This window comes from Monomorium pharaonis, unplaced genomic scaffold (assembly GCF_013373865.1).
Source record: "Monomorium pharaonis isolate MP-MQ-018 unplaced genomic scaffold, ASM1337386v2 scaffold_260, whole genome shotgun sequence".
Taxonomy (NCBI): Eukaryota; Metazoa; Arthropoda; class Insecta; order Hymenoptera; family Formicidae; genus Monomorium; species Monomorium pharaonis.
This window is the reverse complement of record NW_023415539.1, coordinates 2,780-25,000: the sequence shown is the minus strand read 5'-3', so window position 1 is coordinate 25,000 and position 22,221 is coordinate 2,780. Positions and strand designations below refer to the sequence as shown.

General features: G+C 45.0%; 1 long non-coding RNA gene across 1 annotated transcript; it reads left to right on the top strand.

Annotated features, from left to right (window-relative positions):
• Positions 1-18,984, top strand: LOC114255682. Its single transcript, XR_003626879.2, has 2 exons — positions 1-124; positions 201-18,984. It is a non-coding gene; the product is annotated as an uncharacterized LOC114255682 (long non-coding RNA).
• The last annotated feature ends 3,237 nt before the right edge of the window (positions 18,985-22,221 follow it).

Below are 22,221 nucleotides of genomic sequence, written 5' to 3'. Positions count from 1 at the left end.
CCCGCGAGCGAGCAAACCGACGACGTAAGCGGGAGGAGGAAGACGGCGGAGACGGATTATGACCGATTGCGCGTAATAAAAGCGACGTGGCCATTCAGAGCCAATCAACCGCCGCTCGCCATTGGTTCGTTGACTTTCTCTCCTGCTGAACTCTCAACCCCGCGCCGATTAACTTCTCTCTGTCTCTCTTTCTTTTGCAGACGCGCGCTTTTTCGAGCCGCTCGAGTGTACGTAATTCACACGTTTACTCTCTTGCCCGACGACGACGCCAGGGATGTATCGTCGCCAGCAGGTTCGGCGATCGCCGAGAGGGACAAGTCACGTTCACGGTAATGCGAATGGTAATGTAATCCAGAATAGAAATTGCCGCGGCAATCTCGCAGTTGGCTTCACGGGAGACACGCTCGCGTTGTGCGCGCCAACAACACACCACTGGAAGAAAACTTTCCAGTCATCATCTCCCGGATTTATTACTCGCGTTCCTGTACGTCGCAAAAAGCTCTTACATTACGCTCGAGTGTTACGTTATGATTAAAAAAAAAGAAAAGAATAGAGATACAGGTTTTATTCTGCGAAAAGTAATGTGGCAACGTCGAAATATCATTATTCTGATATACGAGGTATTTGTGATATTACAGGTATCAAGACGAAATTCTTCTTATCGCGTGTAAACACGTGAATCATCGATACGTAGATAAATCGTCCAAAACGAATAATAAAGTAGTTAAAATATCGTCCACGATGAACATACGTGTGCTAATAAGAATGTATCCTAATTTGCGGCATTAACAAGTATTCAGATAAAACTTTCGTTATGTAAATCATTGATATACAGATAATAAATCGTTCGAAACAAATGTGTGCGATGTGGTAGAAATTGAATGGGCTCTCTTTCAACGCCGCAAAAATTTCCCCCTACCCTCCCCATCGTCCCCATCGGTGCTCCGATTACCTACCTCGCTTATCGCCGCGCGCCTTCAATTGCGTGTGTTATTACAGAGAGGAAATGATTTGCGCAGATAACAGCACGGGCTCTGAGTCACATCGAAGGAAAGCTTAGAATCGTCTCGTAACATGATCGACACAACAATAATCGCGCCGAGGAAGGTGTCGTGCGTATCGCGGGGAGGGGTGGCGGGGGGGAAATTGCCCGTAGATATGTGACCGTACTTCAAACACGTAGCCCCGAAGTATAATTGCGGGTCGCCGTGTTCCGCGAGGTACAATTTTTCCCGTCAAGGACATACGTCAAACGGTACGGGATTAACAATTTTATAACGGCACTTCCCCCCCCCCTCCCCTCTTGGCGCCAGATCATCCGTCGCTTTTACGAGTGGATCGCTTGTCCTTGAGGCGATCGCAAACACGCTGATATTGGGTAGATTAGGGATCTCTCTTAGGTTTCTCGTTACGTAAGTCGCGAAATAGACTATCTCGATTTTTTACTCAAAGTACCCTTATGTACGGTCTCAAAGTGTACGCTTAGCTTTTTGCAATAACTTTCGTTCGGGCGAGCAAACCTGCCCCTTCCGCTTCCATTTCTCGCAACGTCAAACGCCAGGGCAAGGAATATTCAAAGGAATCGAAAGGCATAATTGCGCATCGCTTTTGTAAGCGAAGAAGCGTTTGAAATATCCGATGCACAAAGGCTGTCATAACTCTCGTCTTTTCCCTCCCCCCCCATTTGCCTGCTGCTCCCTCGCGCGCAATATTATATCGTGTAACATCTTTGTCATTTATTGTGCAATGCAGCGTAAGATAGCGTAGCTCGTGAAATAATATGAATGTATTGTCGACCTGTCATCGATCGCGAAATTGCCCTGGATATTTCGCAAGGAAACAACACCGGGAAAGGTCATCTTTCTAAGAAAAACGTATAGTTACCTTTTTGCCGCGTGTTCGAGTTTCTTGCCCCGTAAATTTCTTTACGCAAAAGCTATCGACGAGAAAAAAAAATGCATTGGTATCTCTCGCTGCTCGAAGCTAAAGATCTTTTCACTCGCGCGCGTTCTCTTTACTTAAAAAATTCCGCGGATTTATTTATATCAAGACGGATAAGAGAACCGCGTCATTGTATACGCAGGCAGAAATAAAATAACCTTTCATCAACCGCTAATCAGTCATCGAACGACGGGCCAGCGCGAACCAACAATCGACAGCACGATAAACATTCGCGCGCACACTTTATCGATCCCACCAATGACAGGGGGCGTTATCGTCATTGATTGTAACCGCTATGCGGACTGTCGGATCGATATTTCGCGGGGACAAACCTGTTTCCCTCCGTGGGAAACACGAGCCGTGTTCTAAAAACAATCCAGCGTAATTGCTTTCGTTTCGCGTCGTAAGAGTAAACATACCGGCTAGGAGAGAATCCAGGAGCAATCAGCGTCGTCGCCCGCGGGGAGTTTCACGACACGTGAGAACTTCATTTAAATCACTCGCCGATATGTGCCTCGTTATCTGGAATCGTGACCCCCTGACACCCCGGGCGGCCGAGAGTAATGATGACGATTGCGCAACAGGCGGAGAGAAAAAGAAACGGGCGCGGAAGCGAGCCGAGGGATTTCGTCACGCAACTCGATTTATACTCGTTTGCACTAGCAATAGAAATTCTCCTGCGTGGCGTTGAAAACTTTTTTTTGACACCGTAATGTATGCGAGAGGTGGTAAATCAAGGCGCGAGCGTGAGCGCGTGTCGGGAGAGAAAGATGAATAACGTATAAATATCGATCGGGATCTCGCTTTCCTTGAGCGGGTTTCGCGGTACGCCTCCCCTTCCTCCGCCCCGCGAGCTGCATCGAGCGAAATTATTCCGATCGCTGTATTTTCCACGCAAATGCACGGAGACGACAAACCCCGGGCACTTTTGAACGCAACGATGGCTAAGTAGCACGAAATCCACGCAGTAGAAAACATTTTGCATTTATGTCGAAAGATGATCCTTGTTAAAATTCTCGTGTTGAATATTTAACATACTTCGCGTGTCAATTTAACGCAATGTGGTTGATATTCGACATTCTTATGGGTAAATGAACAAATATAAAAATAACGTAGTTTTGAAGTTCATTGCAAATGTTAATTTTATATCGCAGCATGCTTCCATAATTGCATTTTCCAAATTAAATCGAAGTGTTACATTTTTTTTGTGTTACTTTTTATACGCAGTAGCTGTGCTACTTTCTAACGTATCCAACTTGTGTTAAATTAGCACAAAAATTATGAGTGGCACGTGCGGCGTATGTTAAATTTAACACGAATTTTCCAACTGTGCACACGGAGGCTCGACCTTCGCGGACACTCGACGGAAATCGAGGCCGGTACGATTTCGCAAGGATTGCGCGAAATCGCGCGAGCGCCGCGTAAGAGGAGAGGCGCGCGTTAGTAAGCGAAATTGAAGCGCGATACCGAATTCGCGGCGAGTTTCGCGAACGCGAGGAGCGCTTAGAACGTGGAACGCTATCTTATCGCAGATATAGAAGGCGCGAGAATATTACGCCGCCATCGCAAACACAGATAACAGTGAGATAACTCTTGATAAGGCGAAACGAAGACCGTTCGGTTTATTTTTACGACCACGCTCGAAACAGCGTCGAAACGACGAAGGAAAAAAAGGGGAGAGAGAAAAAAAAGACACGTGTGCCTTTCACCTGTACGCTCTCGCCCTCGATCGGACGCAAAGAATCGCTCGAGGATGAAGTTACGACTCGAGTACCATCGAATCAGTCGCAAGATCCGGCCGTAATTACACCTTTAACGACGCGACCGCTGTTGTGGAAAAAAAAGAAGATGAAGTCTTAAAATCCTTCTCGTCACACGTATCGGCAACGAATGTATATTTTTATCGCCACGAATATTCTCGAGACACTCTTATTACAGAAGGGAAGAAAAAATATCTCTCTCCCAGACGGAGATAAAATTTTAAAAAAATTATATTAACCTCGGATTAGGCGCGATTTAAGAGTTTCGCGATATATTTAGCACTTTAAAACTCTCGGGGAGCTTAACAAGAAGATATAAAGACTTCGTATTAAATATATATATAATTTTTTAAACTTTCGCAAGACCTAAAGATAATGGCGAAAATTATTTGTTATTAATAACTTTTGGTCCGTAAAAACCTTTCACTCTTACCTTCCGTTCATCCTGATATACTTTAAAATCTGCCTCGCGCAACAAGTGAAAATAATATTTTCAGCAAATATCGACCGACGCGTATACAACGTGGAATAAATATTGACATTTTTTCAGTCGTCAGGCGAGTCATCTTACATCCAATAAATAATTTCTTTGAATTTTACACATTTCGCCTTTATGATTTTGAATCACGTGCCAATTACTACTCGGACCTCCTGGAACGCGCAATTTTATAGAACATTGGGAATGTGTAATATCACGTTGCCACAATCGATACTTATTTCCTCCGTATCGAAAGTAATGCAAGGCGAATTTACCAATCTCTCTCTTCGACACACGCAACTGCGACGAACTTGAAAGGAGCTGCGCCAAGCAGTTTGTAAACGGCTAAATTCGCTGACGACACGTCGGGGAAGCCTGACGGCTTCTTATGCGATTGGATACGCAACATGAGGAACGTCGACTGCTGTGCACACACTGTTGTGTATCGCAAACTGCGCGCTATCGTCGCCACTAGCGCACGTAGAAGGTGCTTCGTAAGCTTTCCGACGAAGTTCCCGCGATAAGTCTAAAGGCCGCCCTATTCGGCAGAAACCCAACGCTCTGTCACCGATCGTCTTTCCTGAATCAAATATTTAATTTCTTTACCGGGAAGAAGGCTAAAGAAAATTTGGCCCTCCATCTTTTCCATACGATGTTTGTCGCGCGGAAATATTTCGCGTATACTAGAATCGCGAACGTATTCGGGAATATTTCAAGTGCTATTCCCTTCCGGCTCGAAAAAGCCGGAAAAATATATATAGAATACCAGATGACCAATAAATAAACAATGAACCAGTGTACCAGCCGTGTCGAGTACGACGTGTGTGCATACACACACGCACACACACACGTTGGACCTACACGGTACTATTCAATGCCTGATGCCTAACGGGATCTTTGAATTTCTATTGTGCGTCTCTATTCAGCCCCGGCACAATGGCACGCACAGAGAGCGATTATTGTACGAGTCTCTCGCAGCGCACAGTTGCAGGTAAAGCGACGTCAAAGAAAATTCATCCTGCATACCTGACCCCGCGGTCCCGAAACCGGTGTGTATATCGCGCAATTACGGGCGACGTTAACTACCGCGGTCGGCTAACTGTCGTACCGCGCGCGAGAAATTAGCGAAAGACGGCAGCACCGACTTTGTAACACGCTAATGAATATACGCCTCTGAATTTCCCACCGACATGCTGTAGCGTCGAGAGACGTAGGAGAGCGGCTTATAGTGACCTTTTTACGCTTGCGCCGACGAACAAAGGATTACGTGGTAATTCCATCCAGCTAAACATTTACAGTTGCGCGTTACGTAAAAGTGACTTGTCTACTTCCGCCAAAGATTTGAAATTACCGTCTGCCACGTGGAGAGGAACGATCCCGCGAAGGATACGAGCATTAATATCGGACGGTGATTGAGGTGTCGAGCCGCCTCGACGTGACCTTTTCCGCGACGGGGAACCTGCCCCAAGGTCCGTGCGCGCAGCAACGGTGTAATTACGAAGCGCCGGGATTTCGTTCGTCGAAGCTGACCGTGTCATTAATTTCCAGCCCCGGCAGCACCGCCGGCCGGCCCGAAAACCTTGACTCACCTCTCACGCGGGAAGCGAGGAGAAAAAGATCCGGAGTGCTCGCGTTGCGCAACTCCCGTTGAAACGCGCGAGAGCAGTGGCGTAATCAAGGTTTAGCGCTCTCGCGCTCTCGACCGGCCCTTCACTCCTTAATACAGACAGGTCGATGTCGATTTATTAATCCGCCTTTCATCTCTCCCCGAGAGATCACCGAGAAGATAATCAGGATCGAGCAGTAATATACGCAATAATGTAGGCACGTGCGTTGCCACGACAGCGCTGAGGTAAGACACAAACGTTATCGACATCCAAGGACGACAATAGCACACGACTGCGACGTTATGTCACATGGTCGACGAAGTTTAGCTCGACGTTCATCCGGTTATCTCGAATTTTTCTCTGACCTGACGTTCCTTTTGTTTTCAATGTTATCTCTCTTTCGTTTGTTCTCTATGTCGTAAGGTAAAACTCTCGGACGCGTAACGATGCAGAACCCAAAGTTGCTGAATTCTCGTTAAGGATTCGCGAGATAAATTGATCTAACTATATAATAATTGAAATATATGGTCATTATTAATATATTTTTTAAAAATCTTGATTATTTCGAAAACAGTAGACAGAATTACGAATGAACAATTAAAAACACTTGCCCTTAACGAACTATCTATCAAAAACAAATGCAAAAATATTATATTGACAGATACATAAATGTTTCCTAACAAGTTTTAACCTGTTGTGCAAAAAATTTACTCTTTAACGTATTTCAGCGCAGTAAAAGATATTTAACCTTATTAAATAATTAAATCACCGGGACGTTTACCCTACGTCGAAGGGTACATTACAATACTAAACGTCGCATATTTCACTCGGGAAGAATTCGCAGTATTCCAACTCGATCCCTCCCCTTTCCGCCTCGTTCTCCGCTCACCTTACGCAAAGTCCGCTAATCAAGCGAATTTTAACGTCGTCATCACGCGCGTGCGAATCGCGGCGGTCAAAGGTATCATCGCCACGACGACCTTCGCCGCGATCGCGTCGTTGCATCGGCTAGTTGCCGCGCGCGGACGGTGTCGCCGACCGCGCGCGCGCGCGCGCGCAGAGGAAACACGCCGGCGAGCGGATATATCTAACGGGTCGCCCAATTTACGCCCCCTCCCCTCCCGCCGCACCCCGCCACGCCGCGGTGTAACACGCGATCAAACGAGATTAGAGCCCCGCACACATCGCATCCGTGCATGCGCGCGCGAGCGCTCGTATGCGGTCGTAACTCCGGGCTAATCCGCCTAACGCCGTCCGTTACGGACTCTCTCCATACGCGGTGTCGGGTGTGCTCGCCATCGCGTATTACGCCATCGTGTGCATGTGCGCTCTCTGTCTCTCTCTCTCTCTCTCTCTCCCTTTCCTCTCGAGTGAGCGCATGCATATATGCATTGAGCCGCGGCGGCGGCGGCGCATATGGTACATACGCGGTGCACATATGTACGGACGATGGCGTGTGTGACCCGCTTACGGGAGAGAACGCGCGACTTGCTTTCGCGTATATTATGGATAACTGTACTGCCAAGGAGAAAGAGAGAGAGAGAGAGAGAGAGAGAGAGAGAGAGAGAGAGAGAGAGAGAGAGAGAGAGAGAGAGAGAGAGACGCGTTAAAAATCGCGAGTAACGAAACGACAATCCAGTTCCACAATTCAAGCGTTTTTGCTAACGTAATCCGTCTCTGATGCCATTGTTTAAATTCCCCGCTGCAAAAGCGAGTTCACGAGGAGGAGCCCGACGGAGGAGCTGGGGGATCATCCGTCGCGAAAAATATTGCGAGGAAAATCTACCCGGGCCGATGATCCTGCACACCGGAGTGCGCGCCCCGGCGACTCTATTGTTGCGCGCCGTCGTCGCGCGGAGTGCATAATTAATGACCTTCGTGCCGGCGAGTTTTGCATTGCAAATGCCACTCGCGGAACGTTCGCACGCAAGTTATGTATGTATATGTATGTATGCGCGCGCGCGTATCCGTGCCAGGAATGAAGAAAAAGACGGCGAGGAGGGAAGAGGAGGGGCGGAGGCGGCGGGGATGAACCGTTCTGTCGACGACAGGCGGTGTGAAAGTTTCGGGTTCGCCGACGATGACGACCGTAATTTCGCGCGTTAAGCCTTCTCTCCTCCTCGTGTATCACTATCGACGGTGACATCCTTTTTCCCCACCCCGCGCGTCTCACGTCCGTTCGTCATTCACCGGCAAAAGCGTATTTCCGCGCTGCATAATCAATTATCCGACCGCTAACGATAATTACGGAATTTACCGCGAGGCTTACCCATTGACCTCAAAAACTATTCAGAAGAACGCACTACGAAATATGTATGAAAGTGTAATTGGCAAAATGATTCGTTTGGCAAATTGTCAAAAAGAGAAATAAGAATAGCAAATTAAAATCTGCATAATCAATACAAGTCACATTGCCAGAGTGTAATTCTAATTAAGATATGCGCCATTGTAATTATACATTGAACCGTATATCAGTCGATCGGTTAATAGCGCCGGCCTTTCCCGAGTTATTTACGGAATAGAAAACTGTTCAAACAAAAACAAGCGGTAAATGTCTAGTGTGTACAATATGTATATTGTCTCTGCAGGCAATTAACAAGCTTAAAAGTCATTTCCTCAGTATAAAACTTTCATACCGATCGTCTGGTGCAAAAGAGAACGATAAATTGTTTGTAGCGTTACTTAAATAAGAGCTAAGATAACGGTTTGCAACGCGTGATTAATTAGATCTAGATATTTTATAAGTAATTTATCGTTAATATTTCTGGACATCCATCATGTGACATTAGACATACAATGCCAATTTAGAATAAACACTGTCTTTTATTGTCACTGAATTTTTAATAAAAACTCGAGTCACGCGATAATGTATATATGAATGTGTATCATTTATTGCTAATCAGTTGTTGAGTTATTGTACTATCAAAAATAGAAAAACTCATAAAAAATGATTTTGTTGAAAAGAGGCCGAGTTTAAATTAAAAAATAAATTCCAAACATTTCCCTGCATTCCAATAAAATTCCATAAAAAGAATTTTCAAGGATAAAACAGAAAATTGATTTCCTGCTTTAACCGGTAGCATTTTGACAAATGGCAATTTTTGCTAGGATAAAGATGTCCAACTGTTTAAATAGCTTGTCGATTCTTTAAAAAAAGAAATTGGTTCTGCGTTTTTCTTACAAGATTTTGAAATATGTGATCCATTGTCAAAAATTATCGCCTTGCATTACCTTGACTTTTCTAATTGGGGGGAGGCAGTTACTATTTGTCTAACGATAAATCGGTTCCGAAATTTACTAATCGGAACCACATGCTTTCGGAAAACGTAGATATTTACATAATACAAATTCAAAAGCGATAGTCTTTATCAAATTATTTTTACTCTTCACGCTCTAAAAAAATTTTTAATAAATAAGCAATAGAAAAATTGAAAGCGCGAGTGATTGAATCAAGATATTTCGCTTTTTAGACAACTATTGCTCTTATCATCAATTACTTCAGTACCATTCTATGACTCTAATTTAAAATCGCTGACACATCATATTTGCAAAATTATTTATATTATTGCATTCATCTTTTTCCTTCTTTTTTTGCTCATGTCTGTGCAAATTTATTTTAATCTATTTTCGATTGTTAACGCCAGTAGTCATAGTCACGTTGCTCATTCTTCTTTGGATGTAGTCAACAACAGATGTGTGTTAAAAATAAATGAAAATTTATTTAAGACTTGTGCTGTATATCTCTGCACGTGTGAGCCAAACGGAAAAGCAAAACTTTGAAATGTCCGTATTAATTTCATTATATTCACCTCGAGAATAGAATATAATTGCAGCAACGAGCGACAGCTAACGAGAAATTATCAAGTGCGGATGCATCGTCGAAATCCCACGCTCGCGTTCGCGCCCCGCGTTTTTCAACGAAATCGTTAGCCAATCTCGGATGTGCTGCTAAACGTGTGTCACGGTTCGCCGACGGTGGCTTGGCGAGATGCCAAGGTCGGCCACGGGGCCGCGCGCGAAATGAACCCGCGCTATTGTGCTCGGAAACGCGTTAATCGCGCTTATCGGACAATGCACCGATGCGTCGAAGCATCGCAAACCTGTTCGCTGACCCTGATGCGAATATCCTGATATCGCGAACACGTCGAGTGCATTCAAGAAAATCACTCTAGAGCAAAAAGTCCGACTGTACGTTGAAGGCAAGAAGAATTTTATTCTTTAATTTGCTACTAAGTTATTATAATGAGTGTATGATAAGTCGATCGGTGAATGTAATGAATTTTCTGTACGATTAAGTTATTAAGAATAACTTTACCTCATTTTGAAAATTTCCAATCTCTTCCGAAGTCCACGAATTAAGATAAGAAATTAATGCGTAATGTAAATGTTCTACATCATAGGTATTTAATACAGGCGATAAACACGGTTTTTGAAAATAATTATTCTCCATTCACCACGATTTTGTTCCACAAAAATTGTTTTCGTCAAATTTTCTATGTTAATACTCTTTGTAATAGTCTACAATTCCAGACATTAACAATGCACAGATTAACAGACGACATAGATTAACGACTTTACGGCCGGCGGTTATGAATAAAAATAATTTATGCCGAAAGAATTTTGTCGCGCGATGAATATTAACGTTCGATACTCTTTACCGTAGACACTGGTAAACACTGAATTACAAATGCATGGAACACTGTAGAATAACTTCGAAGTATTTCACGAATGTTTGGAACTTTGTCTTTTGAAGACCATACACCGGACGAGCAAGAAGAAGACTGAGAGGTCTGTGAACGATCCAGTCGAGAATACCCAGCAGCCAAGATTTTCCCGCCCTTTTCACTAGTCCCGGTTAATTGTTCTACACACTCATTTCTATATGCTTGTTCTTTGCAAGGCATTATGTTCATATTTATGACCTGCAAAAAGGTAAAAATTCGTTTCATAGGTTAAGATCCTTTTTTCCCGAAATTTATTCACATGTTTAAACTCATATCGGAGATTACAAATTGTCCGTTTACGGTTCTCAGTTGATTTCAACCATCACCCTGCAGCAAAACCCCGGTTTTTGTTGGCAGTTATAATTTAGCTCCGTCAACCGTATAGTCTAACATAAGGTTTGCTCTTCGTAGCTGCACTGCTGTACTGGTACAATAAGTTAGAACGAGAAAAAATATATTTGTCTTATTCTAACTTATGGCACCAGCGCGGCAGTGCAGCGACAAAGAAAAGGCCTGTAGACTATCTACAGTCTAACACAGGTTTTTGTATGCCCGGATAAAAGGTTTGGGTAAAGTTTAGATAGTGCAAGAATTTGTCATGTGTGTAAAAATTGCACTGCTCGCGTAAAACAATAATTCATTTATTTTTATACGTATTATTTTTCTGAAAGAAAAAAAACCTATATTCTTATTTTTGGATACGTATTCTTTCGTACAATATTTTAATTTTAGTAACTAAAACATTTCCGCGTTGCTTTCTTTTGAGACGAGAACAAGCTTACAACAAACATGTGTTTCAAACGAGTTAATTTCAATCAAAAACAAGAACAAACACAAGACTGATACCGCCAGTTACAGATTGATTTCAAATGATTTTAAAAATAACAAACTTTGATTAATTATTGTATTTGTGATCTTTCAAAAATGTTTGTCCTAAGAATTTCCCTTTCAGAGAAGGAAAAGCGAAGAGAAAGCAGAGCTGAGTGTAATATTTTCGATACAATTTCTACTCAGCAGGATCAACAATGGCAATTCATTATCGATTCTTCGTAAATTCTTTGTAAGTTTCTATGCGAACCAAGTTTCTTCACAATAATCCCCATTTCTCCAATTATATAAATAATGACTGCAAAATAATGATTTTATCGCGAAATTTCCTCAAGGAGAATACGCCCTCCTCGCGAGAAACTGCTTCTTCGTTATCAACTCGGTAATTGTTGAACGCGTAGAACGAAAAGGCTCTTTAATCTCGAAAGTGAGAGAAAACAATAGACGCAAATAATTGGTCGATAAGGATTAAATAATCTAGAATGCTTTTACCATTTTCCGTCAAAATTCGCTTTCTCTAGCAAGATAGCTATTTTTTTAAATAAAAATTCAGTACTGTTTGTTGCCTTTTGTGACTTTTTTCTATTTATATTATCTCTTAGAAAACACAACCCAAGAGCCCAGAAGTGTTCTTTTCAATTTCCGAAGCCATCTAAAATCGGAAAGAAAAAAACGGAGAAACCAAAGGTCGATGAGAAAACAGACAAATCCAACGCAAGTAGCGCCTTCGAAGAGATAAGAAAGAGCGCGCCACAGGATGAAAAACGAGCAGTAACACATGACTTACCTTCTGTCTTTCTTGTGCAATCCTGAGCGACTCCTCGAAATGCTTATGAACTGCCTGCTCGGCCCTCTGCTTCTCGAGTTTATCCCGTTCCGCCTTGGCCGCCTTCTCTAGCTCGCGCATTTCCGTTTCACGGCGTTCCCTGTAACAGGTAAACAAACGAAAATTTAGTTTCCCGCGCGTTTATGCGAATCGCTCCTTATATAAATTAACCCGCGGCTTACAGGATCGTCGGCAATTAAGAGCAGATTTACAAGCGCTTCGCGAACCCACCGTGGCGTTTAATAGATTTCCAGTTGCGTCGGAGTCAAATATAGCTTTAACGGCGCGTAATCCTATAAACTATGACTCAGCTTGCAATAGAGTCCTTAATTACAAGTCAATAGAAATACACCACTTACGCCACTTAATAATTACTATGATTTGTAATCGTTTTTACAAACGAACGTCACGGTTAATGAAGTCCCCAGACTCGTCTCGGTTAATAAAGTCCCCTTTATCTCTGTTTTTTTTTCTGTCCATACGTGTGGAAGTCGAAAGTGAGTCATCCCGATTAGTTAATCGGCCCATTAGCATGTTTTCATTTCGAGCTCTCCTTCGAAAGAACCTGACGCGTCGCGAGGCGCAAAGAACGTCTTTAGAGTCTTTATGCGGCGCGCTCCGCGCAGCGACGCTTAAACGATAAACGTAATTTATAGGCGCGTAGTTTATACGGCCGTAAAGGAAACTCCTCCACGGCCCCGCTGCTCTCTCATGCTCCCCCGCACATTCGCGCGTTCCTTATCGATTTATCTCTGCCCTACGGCCTCTCTCTCTCTCTCTCTCTCTCTCTCTCTCTTCACAAAGCTCGGCGGAAATCGCAAATGGCGTAACGCGAGGGGGAGAAACGCAGGGGCCCACAATTCCCCGTCTCCCTAAGGGCAACGAGCTCCGTCAGCTGTTACCGTTATGTACTCGACGCGCGGCCGAAATCAATCGTCGGATCTCCGCGTTTCTCCGGTTACTTTTTATACGCTTCTCGCAAGACATAGATTTTCGCGCCGTTTCCTTGAGCTACGCGCTGAAGATAAATCTCGGTTTCATTTAAATTTATTTTCTAGTTTTGAGAATTCGATGAATTAATTTACATTTGATGCCCAAGGCTCAGTAAATTTGCAGCAAACGTTGCAAGCCTCTAAGGGGAAGAGGCACAGTTCCACCGCGAGATAATAATTACGATATCGAAAAACCAACGGGTTTAAAACACGTTATCGTTATCGTTTTATTATCCATCCGCGTAGCGTTTTATTTACGTTACTCGCGCGCGGTTTCTCAGAGAGGGAACTCCTCGCTCTAGGATACGCGTAACTTTTATCTCTTTGCCTCCTCGCGCGGCAAGAAATTTCGCTCGTCCCGCATAAACGCAACGCGCATCGACGAAGATAATAAAACGCAGCGTCTGGCTGGTATATCTATCTATCCCCGCGACTCTTCGCTAGAGGGGGGGAAGGCGGAGAAGAGCCGGGGCTAAGATAAGAGCATTCATTAACGCTTGCGCAAGTTATTTATACTGTTACGTGCGCAACGCGCGTGTTTATCTGCACGCTCGGTCGGCGGACCTTACAATGCACGCGCGCGATAAATACGTCCGCGCGTATCTCCTCTCTTTTTCTCTCTCTCTCTCTCTCCTCCCTCATGTCTGTCCTCGCCGCCGCTCTTTCTCCCGTCCCTTTTATCTCTCAGCGCGGCGAGTGCGGTGCACTCTCCGTCCTGTGAAAAAGCGGACCATTGATTCGTGCACAAAGGTATGATCTCCAGACGAGAAATGGAAGCAATAATAACACGCTGACTCATGATTGGTGTCTATTCTGATGGAGTACTTGGCCGACATATTTGTGATGTTGGTTAAAATACCGGAAAGGTAGAAGATAACGTTTGATCTATTATCAGGTGCGTAATAAAAAGGGCAACGACATTTCTTTAAAAAAAAAAAAAGATACGCAAGATATTTCTCTCCGGATGTTGATCCTTGAGAATGTTTCCTAAAATAGATACTTCAATAATGAGTTATTTTTTTGTGGTGCGTAGATACGATAACAATACTTTATATATACAATACAGTATACATTACTTTTTTTTGTACAATGTCGCAACGTATTAAAATATAACAAAGAATAGCACCAGCTATAAGTACTTTTTTTTTTTCACTTCCTTATTCATTCATCTCTAAGGAACGCGTCATGCACGCAACACGCGCGACTCACTCCGCGCTTGCACTTCGACATTTGCGACATCGCTTGTTAAAATGCGCTTAAAAACCGCACATATCGCTGGTTGTGTAAACGTAGAGACTTATCTACTCTTGCTGACTGCATCATGTTTAACATCGCGGCGCCAAAACGCAATTACGCGCAATCGCGTTATTAATCCTCGCTCGTTCGTCAAGTGACTGAAACCCCGTTATCTAGCGCCGCGAAATTTTTTCGAGGCCGCGGGTATGCAAATCGCACAGATCGTCAGTTTTAAAGTGAAGTAATTGAGTCAGACCATCTTTGCGTGTTCAGCGGATGGCGGAGATAGCGGCTCGGTGTCGTAAGGAAAATGTGCATTCAGCAGGTTTTCGCCGGAACGATTTTTTTTTTTTTAATTATAACACTTCTGAAAAACGCAAGTGGTAAACATAGCTCTTATCGTCACGCGCGCGAAAGTACACGCGACACAATCATCGTACAAATACGCGGCATATATGTATAATGAAACTGTGAGTCAATCTTCAAGAACGTACTTTTCCCTCCGTTTTTCTCTCTGTCGAAATTTGAATTCTATTTTTTGTGTCAAGAAACTTTCAAGGTTTATTTGCATGTTATATCATATTAAAGACCGAAGGTCTAGAGTCTAAAACGTTGAGAATGATAATTAAAAACTAAAAAGAGTATTATCGTTCAGATCATTTTAGAACCACAAAAAGCTAACTTCGCTCGGATAATCAATATAATTATAACATGAAAAGTTCGTTATTAATATCGAAAAGGTTGTTTATCGATTCGGTGAGGGGCAACAGTTTTTAAAGCTAAGCTTGTACTGAACTTTCCGTGTATAGGAGTGACATCGAGAAGCCAGATACCGTTGGCATTCGCATTCGATTATACATACACGGGTCCGACTCTTCGGAATTGCACGACGACGACGACGACGTGCATAATGCGCGCTGCATAATGCAACTCAGCAGCGAGAGTGGCTACTGCAGCAAAAAGAAATGAGACGGGTCACTTCTAGGAGATTCGTATCCGAAGTCGCGCATGCACGCATTCTTAGAAGATAAAAATGTATCATATAATGCTGCGTAATCCGATGTATATGTAGGATACCATGAAAATATCCTTACAAGGTTACAAACTCTGATAAAGATTAAAATTTCTAATGATTGAAAATCAAAAATAGCAAAATTATATGTAATGTCATTATTTTAATATTAGGAAATGCATACTGAGAAAAAGATTATACATATATATATGAGGTAAATTTATCTCAATGAAATAAATCTTTATTTAAATACGGCGAAACACAAAATATTATTCTTACAAAATAAAATCATAAATAAATGAAAAGACAAGATATATTTCACAGAAATGTATATTTTACCATAATCAAATTTTTTTTATAACCAATAAATATCGAAGGAAATGTCACAAGTAACATACTAGTATTTCGACTTTTTTCCCCAGTGTGTATATTCGTCATTTTTACACAGGGTTGTAAGGTTTAACGAACAAGAGAAAATTACAAACCTACCCGTTGTGCCAAACGACACAGAAATTTAACTTTACCTTTTTACCAAAAACTAAACAATCGATATAAAAGTAGGATCAAAGTCCTAAAAAAATATATTTAAACCCTAAGAAAATATTCGTTATGTGATTAGGAATTAGTTGTTTTTTAAATCGTTGGTAAGAGGAAGAAAGAAGACCTGTTCTTTGTCGCTGCACTGCTGTACTGATGCACAGTAAGTTAGAATGAGAAAAAATATGTCTTATTCTCACTCATTGCACTAGTGCAGACAAAGAACAGGCCTAGAGACATTTTAGGTATTTACATTTGGGGCGAAAAATCTACTGAAAAAGAAGAGTGGGGATGAGAAAGGTCTTTCCGCTTCTCTACCTGCCGCTGCCAGTTTTGCCACCCCTAGTTTGAGAGGACTACAAGTCTCTCTCGAGTTCTGAAAAAAAGCTGACTAAAGCCTAACCTGAATCGGTCAAACTTTTATCGTTATATTATCAGTGAATATTGCAAATGAACGCCAGCGTTCGAATGTGAAAAATTGCAAGAGCTTTTCGGGAACAAGGATATTTAATTATACGACAGCGAGCATGAAGTGCGGCAACACATTTGCAATGGATAATCCTTCTCTTTCGCGTCTCACGTTTGGCCCAGGCGCGACGCGATATTTTTCGTATCGACGTGCCTTCGTGAGAAGCTCGCGAGTGATGTGCGATGAATAGATTACGGAATGATGAGCTCGCTCTTTCGCTGAATAGATAGCGATTAGGGTTATCCTATCAGCGAGACGGATCCTCGCGTCCATGACCGAAGCCAGCAAGCAAATACGCCGCCATTCTGTGCCAGTGTTCCAGCAGCGACAAGGTAAAACAAAAAATATTCTGTGAACAGCGAAGAATCGGTGTAAACGTTAAAACGCAACGGTTCTTTCTTCTAAACCAAGCACAAATATGAATATAGATGTGACGACACAAACGCGCGACGCGGTAAAAGTACTTTTTCAATTTCTAAAATCTCGTTAGCTCAAAAAGATCGTGGGATAATAGACGTGTCTTCAAGGCTGACTTCGGTTGGCTATCTTTCTCTCTTGTTCTCGTCGAAAGAATTAATAATTAATACTGATGATTTGCATAAGCTTCTAAAGTACGCGTGAAATCGAGAAAACAAGCGGCCGTTAGCACACATACGCGCGCGCGGCAAGTAATAATATTATTCCTACGCGAAAGTGTTAAGAAATCGTGACCCGAGGTCAAATGGTTCGTATTCCATGCGGCGATAGCGAAAGTCTCGCGTTACTGGACGAGCAAATAATAATAACGATTGCGGTGCTTTTCCGCTTCTGGCTCGAGTCAAAACAGAGAGATTGATCCGTGTTTCGCATTAATGTTTACACCGTCGGAGATTATTCTTCCGGCGCGATGTGTAGAGGGTCATAAATCCCGTCCAAAATTTCGGGCAGGCGAAATCACTTGATCGGATCTCACGCCGCGCGGAACACTTATGGAGCGCGCGCGCGCGCGTAAGAGCAGTCAGCTGTGTTATCTGGAGGCGCGACGAGGAGAGACAACGGCCACAGAGCTCCCCATTGTTAACGCTCGTCGCACGCGGAATCCCAAGGACGAACGAAACGGATCGACGGCGGCGCGAATTCACCTTGGCGCGAGAGATCGTAATTTGAATAATAAACACGCGATTGCATAAATCGCGGCGTACGCCGAGCGGCGTTCAATTAAGGATTAATCGCCGACCCGGCGAGAGATCGATCGGTCGATCGATCAGAGAAGGAGGGACGGAGGGCAACGGGGGGGGGGAGGACGAAGAAATATAATAGCCGCCGTCTATATATATCGCCGCTTATCGATCACGGTGCGCACCGATATTTCATTCCCGCCTCGGGAGCGAATTACGGCTCGATTATACTTTTCCGACTCCGCCGTCGCTGTTCCCGATCGAATCCCCACGCGAGACTCATGAATTTTGCAAGGCGCCCCGGGAATTCCTCGCGTGTCGACCTCCTGAATCTTTGATCCAAATTCTAACGCGGTCAAGAACCAATCGCGCGAGGGGGGAGAGGAAGGGGAATATCACGCGGCAAAGATCAAGTGCCGTTCTCTCTCGATCGACCGAGTTGCCGGTTCGCGATGATTTCAATGCAATTCTAATTACGGCGTGTGTAATACATTATACTTTTGCGTGACTTGCCGCTCTGCCTATTTCAACGATTCTTCACTCTAACGATTGTAATTGCATCCCGTAATTGTACGTTCCCACCTGCGGTAACTGGCGTATATTCGGAAACGAGTGGCCTCTCCCTCGTTACTCAAGATTCACCGTCGCGCGGCATTTTATGACTTCGCCGATTCCGAAACGAGCGCACACAGTTCCGAGGAATGTTTCGCCGCACCGCCGGCCGCGGTCCCGGTATTCCCCTCCGTCGTCCTTGTTTGCACGCCTCTTTGCTCCGTCGCGCGAGGTGAACGCATTCAGAGAAGGAAGCCAGCGTTAATTTTCCCCCCCACGGCCATTAAATCGCTTCGTGCCGCGTTTCGCAATACATTTCGAGCGTGACGGATACCACGTACGTTACGAACGTGATCTGGAACGACGACGGTCGGGCATGTGCCTAACCCGATTTCGCTGTTGACCGTGATAATGCTGTTGAATTGAACAAAAACTCCATCGATTTTGCCGCAATCCGCCTGCACATTCGCAAACAGAACGTAACAATTGGTAATAAAGCAAAACCGGTCTCCCCGTGTAACGCAATTTAATTATGAATGTCGAGAATCGCTAGACTTACTAGATGTTTAACATAAATCGGATAACACTCGATCAAAGAGACGCGCATAATAAACGAGATGAGAAAAAAGATCGGTATATATGTGTGTGCATATGCATGGGCATAAACTTCTGTCTCGCGACATGTAAATTTGAGGCGAAGAAACAGGTGACGTTCCCACTCGTAGTTTCGCACAAAGCGCGAGACAATTTGCAAGGTAAATTCAACGGGCGCGTAAATAGATCCAGCGACCTTCGTCGCGGCGGATTTTTTCTCAATCCTCCTCGCAGTCGTTTCGAACGCGCGACAAATAAGATAATAACCGAACATGAAAAAAATCGCCATGATGATCCCCGGTGGAGGGAGAGGAAGGGGGGGGTTTCGTGTTGCGCAATGCGAAGGTGAATGATTTCGATCGCTCGCGCGATACGACCGCGGCTGATAAACGGCGCCGGGCATCGCACACAACAATTTTCCACCGTCGCGGAGATAAATGATTTTTTTCTCGCGTAGGCCGAGGCCAACCGGTCGCGGATCCCTTTGCGTCAAGGTGACGCGCGCGCGCGGCAACGTAATGAATCACACCGGCTACCTCGATCGTCCGGAAAAATTGTCTCTCGCCGAAGGTGGAGCTGACGACTCACCTGGCGCGAGGGCAGGAGGATGTTCCGTCGCTCGCATATACGAACCGCGGAGGAACGTTACCTGGAGGAACAAGATTCGGGGGGGGGGGAGATCGTTACCAAGCGTGAAAGGAGAATTGTAAAGTGGCCGATTTAAAATCTCGACGCGGCAATAAAATTTCTAATGTCTCTTTCTCTCGGTTGGCGAGGCTCCTCGAAAATTCCTTCTTTAACGTTCGCGTCTTCGGAACGGGCGTCGTATGCTCGACTTTTATTATCCCGTCTCGAAATCTCGGCATTAAAAAATCGGTTTCTCTAAAACGATGCTCGAGGAATTAACGACGATCCTTTGGAGAAGAGAAAAAAAAACCCTGGGAAGAGAACGCAGGTGTATTTTCGAGGGAGACGAGACGCCCGTCGCGCGTTCAGTGGACGAGCGAGGACGCATATAAAAAAAGTGACGCACGCGAGGAAAGGAAAGAAAAAACTCGTTAGCCCGCTGCCTCGCGTATCGCGCGGCAAATTAGCGCTCGTTGCATTCCTACGCTTTCTGCACCCGCCGCGCGATTACCGTGATTTCTACGTGACGTAATTCCACGCGGGCGGAAACCGACGAACCGGCGAGGGAGAAAATGAGAAAAGAGATACGAGACGCGGGTAGGTGGTAGGAGACCACGATCGGGACGGAACGAGTTTCGCGCGTGTATGCGCGCGCTTTCCTCGTGTGTGCGCACGCACGCACGCACGCACGCACGCACGAAGCCAATGCATCATTTAGATAGCCTGGGTATATCACGCCGAAAGATACGCCTCGGCGGCGCAACGGCACCAACCAACCCAACGTCTATCGGGCGACGGAGAAATGGCCACGTAGACACCGCGGCGCGGCGTCTCGCGCGGCTCGTGGGAACAATACGATCCGCTCGCCGATGATTTATCACGCATTTGCATTACGTTCGACTCGAGAGGAGTCGTAAATCACGCGGGTCAGTCGCGCCGTAAAATAATAATCGCGCGGTGTCGAGAGTTACCGGGGAAAGCCCGGTGTGATTGAGTAACGAAAAGCCAGCGGCCTTGGCCAAAGATGATCTATCCATTTCTGGATCATTAGTCCCGGTTTATGATATAGGTGGAGAAAGTGTCGTTGAGTAATGACGGGCTCGGAAGGCGTCGCGGCTGATTACGACCGTTCCCTTCCAGAGATTGAGATCTGCATTATTTTATCACACGCAACAAGATACCCCGTCAATGGGGCACGTTATTTTTCGCGGAGCATAATTAAATGACTTACACGCCGATATCGAAGATAACAGCTTCGGCATTAAGCTGTTCTGCTGAACTGACGAATGTCTCAATCGATCACGAGCGGAAGGGAAAATTTTTAACCCCCCTTTCTCCCGCTGGCTTCTCCCGAGCTGAGGAGATCGGCCGTCCGGTATATACGACTGGAAACTGCCGGGCAGTAAAACGCGACGGGAACGGCCGCGCGCAACTTTCGTTTTCGTTGTCTTATTGGCACGCGTAACCCAGAAAATGAGCGACGCGCACGAAAGGAAATGCGAAACGGCATTTGCACGATTGCAATTTCAACGACTTGGTCGAGAGAGAGAGCGACAAGTTTATTCGAAATCTGCGACAAAACCAAATTTCGAGCGAGTTACAAAATTGTAAGACGATAAAATTGCTGAGGATCAAGTATAACAAACGTATGTAACAATTATTATTTTACGCGCAGATGACAGAAACAAGAGAGAAGAATAGGAACGTGATCCGTCGGAATAAAATTAAATTGTCGATCGATCCGTCAAGGGGGAGGGCGGTGGATTCCGACGGGCTAATTAGGACGAGGAACTAACTCCCGGTCTCGTCGACCCCGGGGCTGCCACGCTGAATGAACCGTGTCAAATGCGCGGCGCGCATTTGCGAAACTAGTTCCGCGAACTGCCCGGTCTATAGAGAGCCCCGCGGTAAAATGTCACTAACCTTACGGCTCCCTCGCCCTCCTGGCTCGACGAAATGCGAGCACCTGCTGGCTACCCGCCTCAGACTTGCCTCGTGTTAATATCCGTCGCGAACAAATGTCCCGGCATATATTTACTCCGTCGGCTCCGATAAGTGGTGCTCCGCTATATTTGAACTGTCGTTCGCGCGAGCGCAAAATCGCGCGATATCTCTCGTTGGGGCGGGACGCGTGTGCGTGTTTCCTGTCGTCGTCATCGTCGTCGTCGTCTTAAAGTCAGAAATTACGTTACGCTTAAATTCCTAATAAACCTTGGCTAGCCGTACCTGATTTTTCCCGTCCACTCGTGCGTTTCCTTACGTCAGAACCGATCTCTCGAGCAACGTTTTTTTTTTTTTTTTTTTATTTCTCCTCCAGGGTTATATCTCGAATAAACGGACACGCTTAAATGTGTCACGTTACCTGACGTCTGAACTACGATAAGATACGCCACCCGGAAATTGCACGACCCCTTTGATCGGTCAGGATCATTTATGTAATATTCCCCATCTTTCTTAATCGCACGCGTCGTGCGGTGGTGCGTTCTTCAGCTCGGACTACTTAATCGCTCATACTCTCAAGATACGCATCGCGCGAATTAACGTCGAGCCTAACGTTCCTGATGTATACGATGCCGGCGGTAGCTTTGCAGTTTCCAGGAGAGCTTCAGCGCGTCGAGCGGCGCGGTATCAGTCACGAGACACCAACCGGGTAATCCTCATTCCTCTCGCGCGCAACCTATATACGCGAAAATCAGGCGCCCAACGCGAGCTTCGACGTCCGCAAAATTGTTCGTGCAGAAAGCACGGAAGGCGTGCCAAAAGCGCGCCTAGCTCTCCGGCCCGCCGCGCTCTATTTTCGTCCCGAGCATTCGAACAAGAATGAGAGACTGCTCGGTGTGTGCGAGTATTACGGCGTGACGTGCGGAGATCGCGCGGCGGT